Source organism: Neofelis nebulosa, chromosome 14, assembly GCF_028018385.1.
Source record: "Neofelis nebulosa isolate mNeoNeb1 chromosome 14, mNeoNeb1.pri, whole genome shotgun sequence".
NCBI classification, from domain to species: Eukaryota; Metazoa; Chordata; class Mammalia; order Carnivora; family Felidae; genus Neofelis; species Neofelis nebulosa.
This window is the reverse complement of record NC_080795.1, coordinates 70,539,194-70,553,103: the sequence shown is the minus strand read 5'-3', so window position 1 is coordinate 70,553,103 and position 13,910 is coordinate 70,539,194. Positions and strand designations below refer to the sequence as shown.

Sequence of the window (13,910 nt, the reverse complement as noted above, 5' to 3'; positions counted from 1 at the left end):
AGAAAGGGAATGTTTTTATCAGGATAGGCTGTTATTCTCCCATAACAAATGATCTTCCCAGTCTCAGAGGCTTACGACAATATAAGACTCATTTCTTTAAAAAAATTTTTAATGTTTATTCATTTTTGAGAGAGAGAGAGAGAGAGAGAGTACAAGCAGGGGACAGGCAGAGAGAGGGGGAGACACAGAATCCCAAGCAGGTTCCAGGCTCTGAGCTGTCAGCACAGAGCCCAACGAGGGGCTTGAACTCACAGACTGTGAGATCATGACCTGAGCCAAAGCTGGCTTAACCAACTGAACCACCCAGGCGCCCCATATGAGATTCATTTCCTATGTACAAGACTTACCACCAGCGGTTCCAACTTGCCTCGCCTCCACGACCCATTTGTGGAGCAGACTCCATTCAGAGCATGGCCCAGCATCATGTCAGAAAGGAAAGAAAAAAGATATAGCAAACCACAGGCTGTCTTCTGCCTGGTAGCGACACATATCATTTCCACCTACATGTCATTAGCCAGAGCAAAGCCACATGGCCAGGCCGTATCTCCATGGGAAGCATACTCCTACTGCCATGAGAGACAGTGAATATTTTTGAGCAATAATGTAATCTGCTTTGGGAGATGGGAGCTGCTCTTCGCAGAATGGACCATCCTTACTGATGACCTGTTATTATGGAGCTGAAATACTCAAGTCCAATCAAAACAACCAGTTGAAAAGAGTCCTCCCATGGCATAGAACTAAAGCCAAGATCAAATCAAAATGATCCCAACTAGGCAAATCTGAAAGAAGTAGCTTAGTAGAAAGACCGTATCTACCCGGAGGCTGGAAACGTGGAAGTCAGGGGGAAATAAACCACGAATGTCAACATCACTGCTCAGGAGAAAGAGCGTTCTGATCATTTGGCAAGAGTATCCTCGCACCCTTGGCAGGCATGTTTTTGCTACGGAGATATCTGTAAGATGGGGTCAGAAAAATACACACCTCTCAGGGTGGTCAAGGGAACCATTAAATGAAATATGAATGCGATGTACTTAGCACAATGCTTGGTCCCTCTTAGGTGCTCATTAAATGCTAGCTTATATAGATATAGACACAGACACGGCCACAGACACAGACTCAGACACAGCCACAGACACGGACACACTTCCCATCACATCCAGGGTCCGGACCCTGCGAGACTGTGAGTGTCAGACCCTGACCGGATCTGGGACACCCTGCATCATAATGACGCATGGCCTAGAGGCCTCATCTCCGTTTTGCGCTCCGATGCTTACAAAGTACGTTCTCGTCCGTTTTTCCCCATGTGATCCCCGCAAGCCCATGAAGTGTAAGGTCCCACAGTTTGGTTTTCTGCTGTTGCTGTTTTGTTTGTTTTTATTGCCGTATGGTCGACACACAGCGTTCCCTTGATTTCAGGTGTACAACATAGTGATTCAATAGCTCTAGAAGTTCTGCCCAGCTCATCACAGTGCGGCTACCCTCTGTCAGCACACGAGGCTATTATACCACTGACTGTATTCCTTATGCTATATTTGTTATTCCCGTAACTTACTCATTCCATAACCGGAAGCCTGTGTCTCCGGCCCCCCTTCACCCATTTTGCCCATCCCCCCCACCCCTCCCCTCTGGCAGCACTCTGTATTTCGGGGTCTGTTTCTGCTTTGTTTGTTTGGTCATTTCTTTTGTTTTGTAGATGCCACGTCTAAGTGAAATCGTATGGTATCTGTCTTTCTCTGTCCGGCCTATTTCACTCAGCATAATGCCCTCTAGGTCCCACCATGTCGTCACAAACGCAAGGTCCCACAGTTTAGAAGTGCCAAAGCCAATCTCCAATGCTGACTTCACCTGAGGCCTTTGGGCTTCAAATCCTGTGCCCTTTCTCCAACGAAGCTCTACCTGAAGCGCAGTTCTGGTCACATTCTTTGATTTTTCTCTCTCTCTCTCCGTCTGCAGGAATTACTTCAAAGGGATATTTGAAAAATAGAGATACTCAGCGACCTTACTTTTCATTCAGAGCACGCATCCTTCTTTCCACTCTCAGGCATGTCCAACCCAGAAAGTGACTGGCTTTGGGTAGCTTCGGTCCCTGTTCTGGGCTCTGTATGCCCTGGCACAGAAGGCTGGGCCTGCTTCCCATTGTAACAAGGTTGCACTAATTAGCTGCATTTGATTTTGCATATGGAGAGCAGATGCAAATGAATGCAAAGCAGTATGCAAATTAGCAGCATCCTGGCTCTCCAAAAGTAGGCTCCTGCAATACTGATGTCATGACAATGTATATTAATAGCCCATCTCACTAAGGCGTGCTATTTTTTCAAAAGGAGCAGGCATCCAGGTTCTTTTTTTCTGGAATAATAGTGACTTTATATTGAATTCCAAGTTTATGATCCTTGACAAGAAGTCTGTTAGCCATCATGCTACGTTCACAATAGAAGATTCGGGTAGACAATGCCTACAAAGGACAGGCTTGGCGACAGAGCACTATAGATTGTGGTTCAGAGACCTGCTGTTTGGGGAAGAAACTTCGCTTGAGTCTCAGTCTCCTCAGCTATGAAATGGGGTTAACCAGCCCCACTACAGAGCTGTTGGTGAGGTAACATTTAAAGCTACCTGACATATGGTACGTACTCAGTAACTGTTCATTCCCTTCTCTGTACTCACTCCCTCGGAAGTATAAATTGGCAAATAAAAGAGGTAGAAGGGGGCGCCTGGGTGGCTCAGTCAGTTGAGCGTCCGACTCTTGATTTCGGCTCATGTCATAACCCCAGGGTTGTGGGATTGAGCCCCACATCGGGCTCTGCACTGAGCGTTGAGCCTACTTAAGATTCTCTCTCCTCTGGCCCTCTCCCCTGCTCGTGCTCTCTCTAAAAATAAAAAATAAAAAATAATTTAAAAAAAAGATGTAGAGGGGGCTCACCACCTAATCTGTGTTTGCTTTGAATCGCTTGCCATTTCAGTTAACGTATCTCCTCTAGCACAAAGCGGTGTCACAGCTCATTTTTAACAAAGAACTGTGTGACCTCTTAGCGTCCACCACATGTGAGTAGATGATTCTGTCCTACCCCCCAAAGTACCACCTGCTGGAAAGTAGCAGCTATTCTTATAAAATTGCTTTTATTATCCTCACTTCCCCAAGCTGGTGAGTTCCTCGACTTTCAAGATTTAGTTCAAGTACCCAGTATCCTGGAAGCCTTTCACGGAGCCCCCGAGAGACTAAGGGCTCCCTTCTGTGCTCCCAGACGCCCTATGGCCCCGTCCATGGCTGTGTTCTCTTACTGAAGCTTCTTGGCTTATCTTCCTTTCTCAAAACACTAGATGTTTCTCAAGGACAGGGACCATTTCTGAATCATCTTTGTGTCCTTAGCCCATGGAACACGGCCTGGCACAGAGAAGGTGCTCAGTATGTGTGGGAGGCAGGGAGGGAAGGAAGGGAGGAAGGGAGGGAGGAAGGATAAAGGAAAGAAGCACCATCAAATATTTAGCTGGAACCGAGCACACACATACTTGCAGTTACCAACAACAAAACCCGGATTAAAATCAGACAAATTCTGGAAATGCGCGAACACCTGAGCTTCAGTCCCTGACACCGAATCCCCCCTCAGAGCAGAACTAAGCCACGAGGACACACATCTGCTCCCAGGTGGAGACCTCACCCTCCGGGCGGGCGGCACAAGGAGAGAGGGGCCTCTGTTTAGGGCACCACATCACCCAGGCCAGCCCCATCCACTCAGAGCTGAGCATCGGGCTATTTTGACCATATGTGGAGGACTCGTATCGTTACTGGGTCCTCCGGACCTGATGCAAAATAAACGGGTGGCTGTTGTTCACACTGCCTGCCCCCACCCTTGGAGAGGGTGCACATGCACGTGCACACGCACGTGCGCGCACACGCACACACACACACACACAGCCACTTGCACACGCAGGCACGCTCACGTGCGGGAAGACCCGCCTTCACCCTACACAAACACACTTAGGGCACGCATTCAGAGCTACTCACAGGCCACAGACACACACTCTGACACTAGCTCGCTCTTCCTCTTTTGTTCTAAACACCCAGACCCAGACCCCGGCACACTGAAACTCCACAGACCCAAAGCAGGAAGGCAGCCTCACCGGCTCGGCCTGCCCGTGCCACGGCAAGGCCTCCCCTCTGCTCTGGCCTCTTGGGGGTCTCCTCCAAGGACCCTCCCATCCTCCGTGAAGGCGGTTAATAAATAAACTTCAGGATCCAAAGTCAAGGGTGCCAGCTGCTGACCTGCAGAACCCACAGGAAGGGCTTTCCCATCGTTTTCTCATGATAACTCTTGGGACAGTTATTCTCACGTTCCAAGGAAGGAAACAGAGAAGTGAAGTGAACCGCCTGAGGCCACACAGATCTGTGGCCACAGGACCAGAACGGGAACCAGGCCACAGCTGCCACGGGCCCAGGCTTGCTTCGCCACTTGGAGCTCTTTTCGGAACAAGTTCTTAGGAAGACAACAGTCCAAAGATCTAGGGTGTAAACTTCTCAGGCCCCGAAGGATTCTAAGAACCACTCTGCAGGGGCAGGAGGGAGGGCCGAGCCTTACCCTTCCCTGGGGTGAGACCCAGGCTGTGCCTTTGCCCCGCTGCTGGCAGAAAGCTGGCTGGGAGGAGGGAAAAGCAAAAGACACTGTGGAGTAAATGAAGAAGAAGGAGATTGGAAAGCGAGAAAGAGAGGAGGAAGGGAGGACAGTCAAGCGGGCTTTCACCTCAGAGGGAAGAGGGGGTTCTCCATGGAAACAAGCGTGCCTGTTTGTCTTAAGATGGCACTAAAGAGGAAAATTGTAAATCACTTTCCACCCAGGAGGCAGCGATGATTGCCTTGGCTTTGACAGCTGAATTTGAAAAACATGCCTATCCGTCACCCCAGGTGCTGTTTTTAAAAAGGCAGGCCTCACACACCCTATTTTACCGTAAACATTCCTTTTACACCAATAATACCCAGGGATCCTTTCATGGCTTCTCCCGTCTTCAAGTGCGCAAAGGGAAGGAGGGAGAAGGGGAGGGAGGGGTGGAGGGACAGGGGGAGGCCCTGACAGACAGATCTGGGCAAAACTTATTCACCTGCCGTGACACCAGGAAGGGTCTGTCACCCAGACGAAGAGGCTGGAGGTGGACAGACCTAAGCATGAAACTCAGCAGCCACGGGCCAAGCAACGGGGCCTGGGAAAGCGCCTCGGCCTCCTCCCTCTTCTCCTCTCCACGCCCTCCTGGGTGCGCGGAGACTCAACTTCCTTACGGCATCTGCGGAAGAGCAGGGTGGTGGGGCCAGTGCCTGGCAGGCCTGCATAAAACTCCTCTCCTTCCTTCTCACATGGAGCATGTACAGAAACACGCATATGAAAATGCTCACTGCCCCGCGTCAGGTAGAAATCCCTCCTTCCCCAGAGGCAGAAGTCTATCCGGAGTTGGCGGCCTCGCGTTGCCTTAAATGTTCTCACAGTCTGCTGTTCAGCAACAACATATGTCCCTGCGAGTCTCCGTCTGCCCCCAGCCCCACCCGATCCATTTCCTGTGCCAAGGAGGCTGGCCTCGTCGATGGCATCACCCAAGCCCCCTTGCCTTCTGCTTTCTGGTTGGGCTCAGCCAGCAGGAGGGCCTGGCAGGAGACTGGAGGGAGGAGGAGAGGGAGATTGGGGTATCTCTTCCCCTATTCTATCCCTGCCCCCCTTCTGGGGCTCCAGGGTTCTGCCAGGCACCCCCCTGTGCGGCCACAGCCCTCCACGGGCTCCCATGACATCGCTGCTTTGGGAACTCTTACCTTGCCACTGTACTTCAACGCCCGAGCTCCTCTTCCGGGTTCCTTGACCCTTCTAAATGGATTATATACTCCCAACGAAACACGCCAAAACTTAATAGTTGAAAATATTAACCAGCGTTTTGTTCCTAACCCTGTGGGTTGGTAATCTGAGCTGGACTCAGCTAGGAAGCTCGGCTCAGAGCGGTTCTGGCTGCCCTCCTCGTACATCGGTAGCCTGCTCGTGGTCAGCTAGGGGCCGGCTGGGCCCCGGGCAGCCTCACTCACGGGTCTGGCAGTCAGCGCTGGCTGGCAGTTGGGTCTTTCTGTCCACAAGGCCTCTGGCAGGCTGGTGCAGGCCCCTTTGTGTAACGTCAGTGCATTTCAAAAGTGTGAACAGAGGGGCACCGGGGTGGCTCAGTCGGCGAAGCATCCGACTTCGGCTCAAGTCGTGGTCTCGAGGTTCGTGGGTTTGAGCCCCGCGTCAGGCTCCACGCCGACAGCACAGAGCCTGCTTCTGATGCTGTCTCCCTCTCTCTCCCCCTCCCCTGCTTTCTCTCTCTCTCTCTCTCAAAAAATAAATAAAACATTTTTTAAAAAGGTGTGAAGGGAGAAAACTTCAGGCCCGGTGTAGCCTACCTGAAGTCACTTTTGCCACAGTCTCTCATCAAGACAAGTCACAAAACCAGCCCAGATGAATGGGGATGGAAAAACAGATTCCACCGCGGGACGGAAGGAGCGATGTGGGAATCTGTGGCCATGCAACAGTCCGCCACACCTACCACCCCTGGAAAAAGTGCCTTCCTTTCCTTCTTTCCAGAATTCCAAGTTCGCCTTTCGTTTCCTACTGGGACCCTGACTGGCACAATTTGTAACATTATTTGTGACATCATCCGATATCTACCTTTTTGAGACGGCTTTGATGCTTAAGACTGTTTCTGAGATTCATTTATACGTAGCACAGGCCGCTCGAATCCACTTATTTATAGTTCGTTTACGCTCTTTGTAGGAGTTCATTTCGTCCATTCTCCTGTGGACGTACACTTGGCTTAGCAGTTTTGCGCTCTGACAAATGCTTCATTTCTCCTTTGCACATGAGAGTTCTCTGGGGAGTATAATTAGGAGTAAAGTTGCTGTAGTGTGATATTGCCAAATGAGTCTCCAAAGCCAATATGGTTTTTAATGGAACAAATAGAATCTGAGAGTTGAACAAAGATGAAAACCTGGGTTCACCTTACATTATGCAATTAGCTGTGTGTTGAAAAACTGCTGCAGTGTCTCATTGGAATGAGCCTCCCATCCAACATAAGAATCCTTTCAATGGTGTTCCCAGGAGATGCTCAAACAATCCTTGCTTGAACTCTTGGAAATATACAGGGGAAGCTTGTTACTTTAACTGTGATTCCCTCTGCACAGCAATAATAATTATGGAAAAAGAATATTCCTTTCGGGGCGCCTGGGTGGCTCAGTCAGTTAAGCGTCTGACTCTTTGGTTTCGGCTCAGGTCATGAACTCATGATGCATGAGTTCGAGCCCCATGTCGGGCTCCATGCTGACAGTGCAGAGCCTGCTTGGGATTCTGTCTCTCCTTCTCTCTCTGCTCCTCCCACACACACTCTCTCTCTCTCAAAATAAATAAATAAACTGGAGCACCTGGGTGGCTCAGTTAAGCGTCTGACTTCGGCTCAGGTCATGATCTCATGGTTCATAGTTCGAGCCCTGCATAGGGCTCTGTGCTCAGAGCCTGGAGCCTGCTTCGGATTCTGTGTCCCCCTCTCTCTCTGCCCTTCCCCACTCATTCTCTCTCTCCCAAAAAAAAAAAAAAAAAAAAAAAAAAAAAAAAAAAAAAAAAACATTAAAAAAGTAATAAACAAATAAACTTAAAAAAAATTATATTCCTTTTCTCTTGCAGTGAGGGTGAAGGCCGGGGTACATGGCCAAAGGAAGAAGGAGCAAGAGACCATGAAGGTAGCAGAGAATCTGGGATAGACTATGGAGGAACCCACATGCCCTGGCCAGGAGTGTGCACTTTATCCTGAAACAATGTAGGGAGTCAATGAAGGAAGGTGGGCAGAATTGTCTTATTCTTTTTAATTAAAAAAATTTTTTTAATGTATTTATTTATTTTGAGAGAGAAAGAGAGAGCACAAGTGGGGCAGGAACAGAAAGAGAGGGAGAGAACGAATCCCAAGCAGGCCCTGCACTGTCAGTGTAGAGCCCGGTGCAGGGCTCGAACTCACAAACCCCGAGATCCTGACCTGAGCTGAAGTCAAGAGTTGGATGCTTAACCGACTGAGCCACCCAGGCACCCCGGTTCAGATTTGATTTTTAAAAAGTCATTCTATCTGCAGTGTCTACACTGGAGGCAACGGGACTGAAGGGGAAACTGTTACTATGACTCCCAAGTGTCACCAATGGAGAGGTTATAACAACAGACAAAGGAACTTGCTCTAAGTGGTGGAGGCTGAAATCTGGCATGAAACTTCCATGCGGCACTTACCTGGCCTGCTGGCCTCCTTGAACATTTGCTCTTTATCTGTAAAACAAGATAATAATAGTACCTATTTTGAAGAGTTGGTATGAAGGTAAAAATGAGACCTTACACCCAAAGAGCTTAGTGCCTGGCTCACAGCGTATGTTCAATAAACGTTAGCTATTCTTAACGTTCAGGAATTACTGACAAGACTTGGTGACTAGAGTTGCCAGGGTAGACTACATTGCTAAGAAGGAGAGATCCCCAAACGCACCTTTTCTCATGAAAGTCCGAGCTGAGTGTCTCTGACTGGCAGACAGCTCTCCTCACATGGCGATTTAGGTCCCCGCGTGGCTCCACTGTCATCATCAGGCCCGGGGGTCAGATCGTGACTGATAGGATCCCTACGTGGTTCATCACAGGGGCCTCCAGTTATCCCGGGACCCAACACACCCCATCCAGCTCCCAGCCCCTTATCCTCGGGTCGCATGTCTCCTCAGCAGCAGATTGTGGCGGCAATTACATCCGTGTGCCTCGGTTTATCTTCTGAGTTGTTCTGTAGAAACAAATGTCTATGACGAATAAACAAAACACCAGACCAAATAACCTTGCTGTTCTCTTCATCCAGCCTGGGAGGTGAGGGGGGTGCGGGGCGGGGCGGGAAAGAGGCCCATCTACTTACCAAGAACCTTGCACCTGGGCGTGGGCACAGCATTCCTGTCCCCACTCTGTTGGTGAGAACCAGTCACATGGCCACACCTAGCTCCAAGGGATGCTAGGAAATGTAGTCACCGGCTGCTCAGCCACTTCTGTCTCCACCCGACTTCCTGGGTCTCAGCACTGTCGGCTGCTACCACAGGCTGGAAAGGTCTTCGTTGTGGGGGGTGTCCTGAGCACAGCAGGATGTTGGATAGCATCCCTGGCTTCTACGAGCCAGACGCTAGTCACACATGCGTACACACACAGGTCATGACAGCCAAACACCGTCTCCAGGCATCGCCAAATATCTTGGGTGGGGCGGGGGGTGGGGGTGGTGGCAAAAGTGCCCCTGGATAAGAACCACTGCTCTACAAAGGAAGAGGAGAAGAGATTGGGGGTGGGGGGGGGCAGTTGGCCAAGTCTGCGGGAGAGAAAACTCAAGCTAATGGCTTAGCTTGATTTTGGTCTCCACTAGAATGTGAGCTCCCTGAAGGCAGGGGTCTTGTCTATTTTGGTCACTGCAGAAATCCCGCCCCCCCCCCCCCACACCCCCTCGTCTGCACCTGGAGCAGTGCCCGAACTAGCAGGCGTTCCGTACCAATGTGCGCTGTGGACGGGAGCAGCTTTCACCATCCAAACATATCTTGAATGCTTTCCAAGAACCCAGCGCTGTGCTTATAAAGGACGCCCTCTCTCCTTGTGTCAGGAAACATTAATAATAATGAGAATAATAATTTTAAAAGGCCAGATGCAATGGAAGGAAATCCCATGGGGTCTTCCCACCCCCGCCCCGCCTCGGGAGAGGCTGAGAATCTGGAAATAAGAAAAGAGAGTCCAGACCGGGCTACTGCTCCACTGCTGCCGAGTTCATCCTCCCGAGAGGCCTCCCGATGTCCGAGCTTTACAGGTCCCCCTGCTCTGCCCGTTGCCAAGTCACCGCATTCTCTGACAGAAGACCCGATGATGCCAGAGGCAGCCACCCGCAATCCTTCGTCCGTTAAGTGAGGCTCCGTGGGGTTTCAAGTCTCCCCTTCACTTCGGAGGCCCCGTTCCTTCTTTGAAGCGCCTCCCCTCCTCCTAGCTCTGACATCTCTGTCAACATCACAGGGCGAAAGATGCAATGACATTATGGTTGCCGCAGATTAATCTAATGGCTGTATTGATTTCCCGGTCACATCTGCTCCAAAAGAGCTGCAGAGAATCAGCCCCTCAGGGTCTGGAAAGATAAAAGAAGAGAAACATAAGTGGGCCTTTTTTTTTTTCCTTTCGAGAAATAATAACTACAAACAAATTAGTGTTTGAGTCCATGTTACAGGAGACCACGAAATACAAGCACAGTGGCCGAGGCATGTAATGTGTGATGCAGAAGAAACTGATTGCCCAAGTAGCCTGAAAAAAACCCCTGCAAGTGATTCAGGCAGGGCCATTAAAGCGGCAGTCAGATTGTATAGGTAATGAAAAGATACCAGCGATGTGAAATTAAGATCTCTGAGCCACAATTCCCTTACCTGGAACAGGGACTGGTGATATCTATTCTGCAGGATTATTGTGAAGAATAAAGGAGTCAAATGAGAAAACATCATGCAAAATCTCTGTCACATATTGAAATATCAATTAATACTATTTTTGTTTCACAGGAGTCAAGAAAAGTGAACACCCAGGATCTATGCGTGGTTTTAGGTAGGACAATTGATGAGAAGAAGTTAACGTTAGGACAACGTCAGAACAACCTTCCATAAATAGTATTAGGGGAAAAAATGTCTATAAAATCATTTGCAGTTCCTCCCTGACATAAACAGGCAACAGCCCATGTGTCCCCCTAAGGGGGTCTCATGGGATGGATGCCAGATTCAGCCTTTCCAGATCCCAACATTGGCAGTAAGGCCACTCCCAGCACACAAAGTGCTATCCTAGCGTGCCCCGGAGCAAGCAAACTTCCCACCCTGCCACCTCCAAGGAGCCAAAGAGCCCAGCAATTACAGGAGGTGAGGTAGAAAGGAGACAGATTCAGTTCTAGAGCCACCTTGCAAAGCAAGACCAGATGTCAACGGCCAAAGAAATCAGATTCATGAAAGAAGGCCTGAGGGACTGTTTTGGCCAAAGGCTGCCATCCACAGCATTGGCTTAGTGTGACAATCATTTTGACTCCAATTCTTCATCTCTAAGGTGTTGGCCAATGGGGAAGGACCTCTTCCTTTCTCCCTCCCTCCCCCGCTTCTTCCCTTCCTCTCCTTTTCTTTCCCTTCCTCCCTGATTCCCAGGCACTGGGGTTCCAGGACACCATGAGACATACACTCTGGACTGGGTCAGCAGATACGGCAGTTGAGAAGTCTTTGGTGACTCTCGGAACGGTCCAAGGAACACGGGTGCAAAGGCATCCTCTTGTACTTTTCAGAAGACAGCCCCACTGGTCACCTTTAACTTTGGTCAAACAGGACCAGGGAAAGCTTTCTGGTTCAGAAAGTGGCAAACATCCAGATATGCTGATTAAAAGTGGCTCTCCCCCAATCACAACCTCTAGGCACTAGGAATGCAGGGTGATTTGGTTTCATGTAAGAGAATAGAGTCCTAGGTGAGCACCTACAATATCCTAGGCATTGGGGACAGATTCAGAGATGCGTGGCATTCAAGTATTCATTCAGTAATATTGATCAAGCTCCTACTATGTGGCAGCCATATTAGGACCTGGGTTCAGGGAAGTAAATCCAGTGGGGAAAAGGACATTTTTTTCTGCTTTCAAGTTATTCAGAGAGCTACAGAAGAATTAATAACTTAAAACTAGGAGTTGTAAATCCAGTAGGAATGGCAAGGAAGGGCTGACTGAAATGAGTCTACAGGGTGAGCAGTTGCGATTCAGCAAAAACTTTGCGAATGAATGAATGAATGAGTGACTAGGTATGAATGAATGAACAGGTCAAAGATAGGGACCTCCAGGAAGAAGAATCATCCAGCACAAAAGCATGGGTGCATGCGAGACCATCAAAATCGTCAGCAAATAAGAACAGCAGGTGTGTGAGAAGGTTGCAAAGAGTAATGATGATGACAGAAAGATGACTGGCATTTCTTGAGTGTTTTCCAGGTACTTGACACTGTTCGAAGGGCCTCTGGCGCATTCTTTCATTGACTAGGCATTAGACTATTAGCCCCACTGCACACATGGGAAAACTGAGGTACAGTGAAGCTAACAAATTGCCCGGAGTCACACAACCCACAGGTGGTGGAGCTGGGACTCAAACGAGTGCCAGAGTCGTCACTCTTCACCTCTGGATCTTGGGGAGGGCTTTGCGCGTCCCAGGGAGGTTTCTAGATTCAGTCTTGCAGGTGATGAAGAAGCCCATAAAGGATGCCACACTGCCCTTCCCCTCGAACATGTCACGTTCTACAAGGAAAGCTGGGCATGGCAGAGGCCTTTGGAGTCTACAGACGCCGTGGCAGGTGCTGCACTGTGGGCACAGACGGGGAGGTGTGTCTATGCCTCTGCTCCGGAATGAGGGCAAGTTGAGCACTCACTGGACTGATGGAAGAACGCTTCATGGAGCTTCATTTGAGTTGAGTCTGGAGGGAAGGCAGGGAGCTCAGGCAGATGTCACAGTATGTACAAAGGCACGACAGCTGGAAATTGCAGATGTTTGGGGCAGTCGCACTTGGAGCGCTCCGGAGCAGTGGGGACAGAGTGGCAGGAGCGTCACGTTCTTCACTTGGACGGAGCCTGTCTGAAGCCCTGGGTCAAGGGTTCAGGCACTGAAGGAGCAGTGGCCAAGGGGGCTCCAAATACTGAAGACGGCGGCCCTGCATCGATTGCTTAAGATAGCAGCAGTGAAACTCATGCAAGAAACCCTGGAAAACACGCTGGGAGCTTTCAAAGCGCTGGACAGCTGTTCCGCTGAGCACCCGGCCCTCTACGAGGGTGAAGGCGAATGGCCCCAGAATGGGCCGACGGACCCAAGAAATGTCTCTTTCCGCTTTTCTTTTTTCAATTTTTATGAGGAAAAAAATCCCTTGACACTGGCTAATATGAGAAAGTGCAGTAAAAGCACCTGAACCAGGGAGAAGGCAAGAGATGAAGGGGGAAAGCATCTGAGACCAAGGACCAGCCTCACCCTGACCAGCAGCCTGCTAGGCATACCGCCTCTTTTTCCTGGGAAGACTGCATTTCCCAGCCGACCCTGTGGGTGTTTCGGGCCATGTAACTGAGTTTGGGCCAATGGACCATGAGCCAAAGGCAGGAAAGCCACTTCCAGGCCTGGCCCTTTAAAACATCCCACATGACCCTCTGCCCTCTTTCCCCTTCCAAGGTGACCTTGGGGGAACCACATGCTCCAGTCAGTGCAAGAACAGGAGAGTCAGCTCAGTCTGGTAGGACTGTGACTTGAGCAAGAAATGTATTTCATTTGTTAATCTGCTAACACTTCAGGGGGTCCCCCGTGGCTGCAACCATGATTCTCCAGTGGTTCTAAAGCATGGTCCACAGACCTGCAGTCAGCTTCCTCGAAGAACTTGTTTGAAACACAAATTCTCCAGCCCCATCCTAGACCTACCAGTGAGAAACTCTGTGCATGGGCCCAGAGATTCAGGTGATGGTGATGCGGCCAAAATAAGGACCAGTAGCTCACTCTAATATGCTACTGTGTGGCCTTCATTTCTGAGCCTCAGTTACCCCTTCTGTTCCATGGGAACAGAACCCTTGCTGGGTTCAAATGATACCACATAATGGGATGTATATAAAGAATCCAGCTCAGTAGCCCACACACAGTCAATGCACACTCTTCTCTCTCTTCCTTTCTGCCTGGAGCCAGGGCCTTGGGAGAGCCAGAGAAATAGAAGGGAGGATTCCCGCCTTCTGGGGAAAAGGGGGGGGGACCCTCCAAGATGGCCCCCCCTGATCCTGCCTTCCAGGGCTCAAGCCCTGTGTAATTCTCTTCAGTTTGTGTGGGCTGGACATAGTGACTCTGTCTAACGAACAGACTACACTACAGC

The 13,910-nt window shown here is 49.9% G+C and overlaps 1 long non-coding RNA gene across 1 annotated transcript in view; it reads right to left on the bottom strand.

Annotated features, from left to right (window-relative positions):
- LOC131494627 (uncharacterized) overlaps positions 1-13,910 on the bottom strand; it is a 371,492-nt gene that overhangs the window by 86,911 nt on the left and 270,671 nt on the right. Inside the window, exons 11-14 of the long non-coding RNA XR_009253501.1 lie at positions 9,774-10,149; positions 8,509-9,301; positions 8,262-8,297; positions 5,786-7,123 (exon numbers count right to left, since the gene is read on the bottom strand). This is a non-coding gene — a long non-coding RNA (uncharacterized LOC131494627). The remainder of the gene's footprint in view (positions 1-5,785; positions 7,124-8,261; positions 8,298-8,508; positions 9,302-9,773; positions 10,150-13,910) is intronic.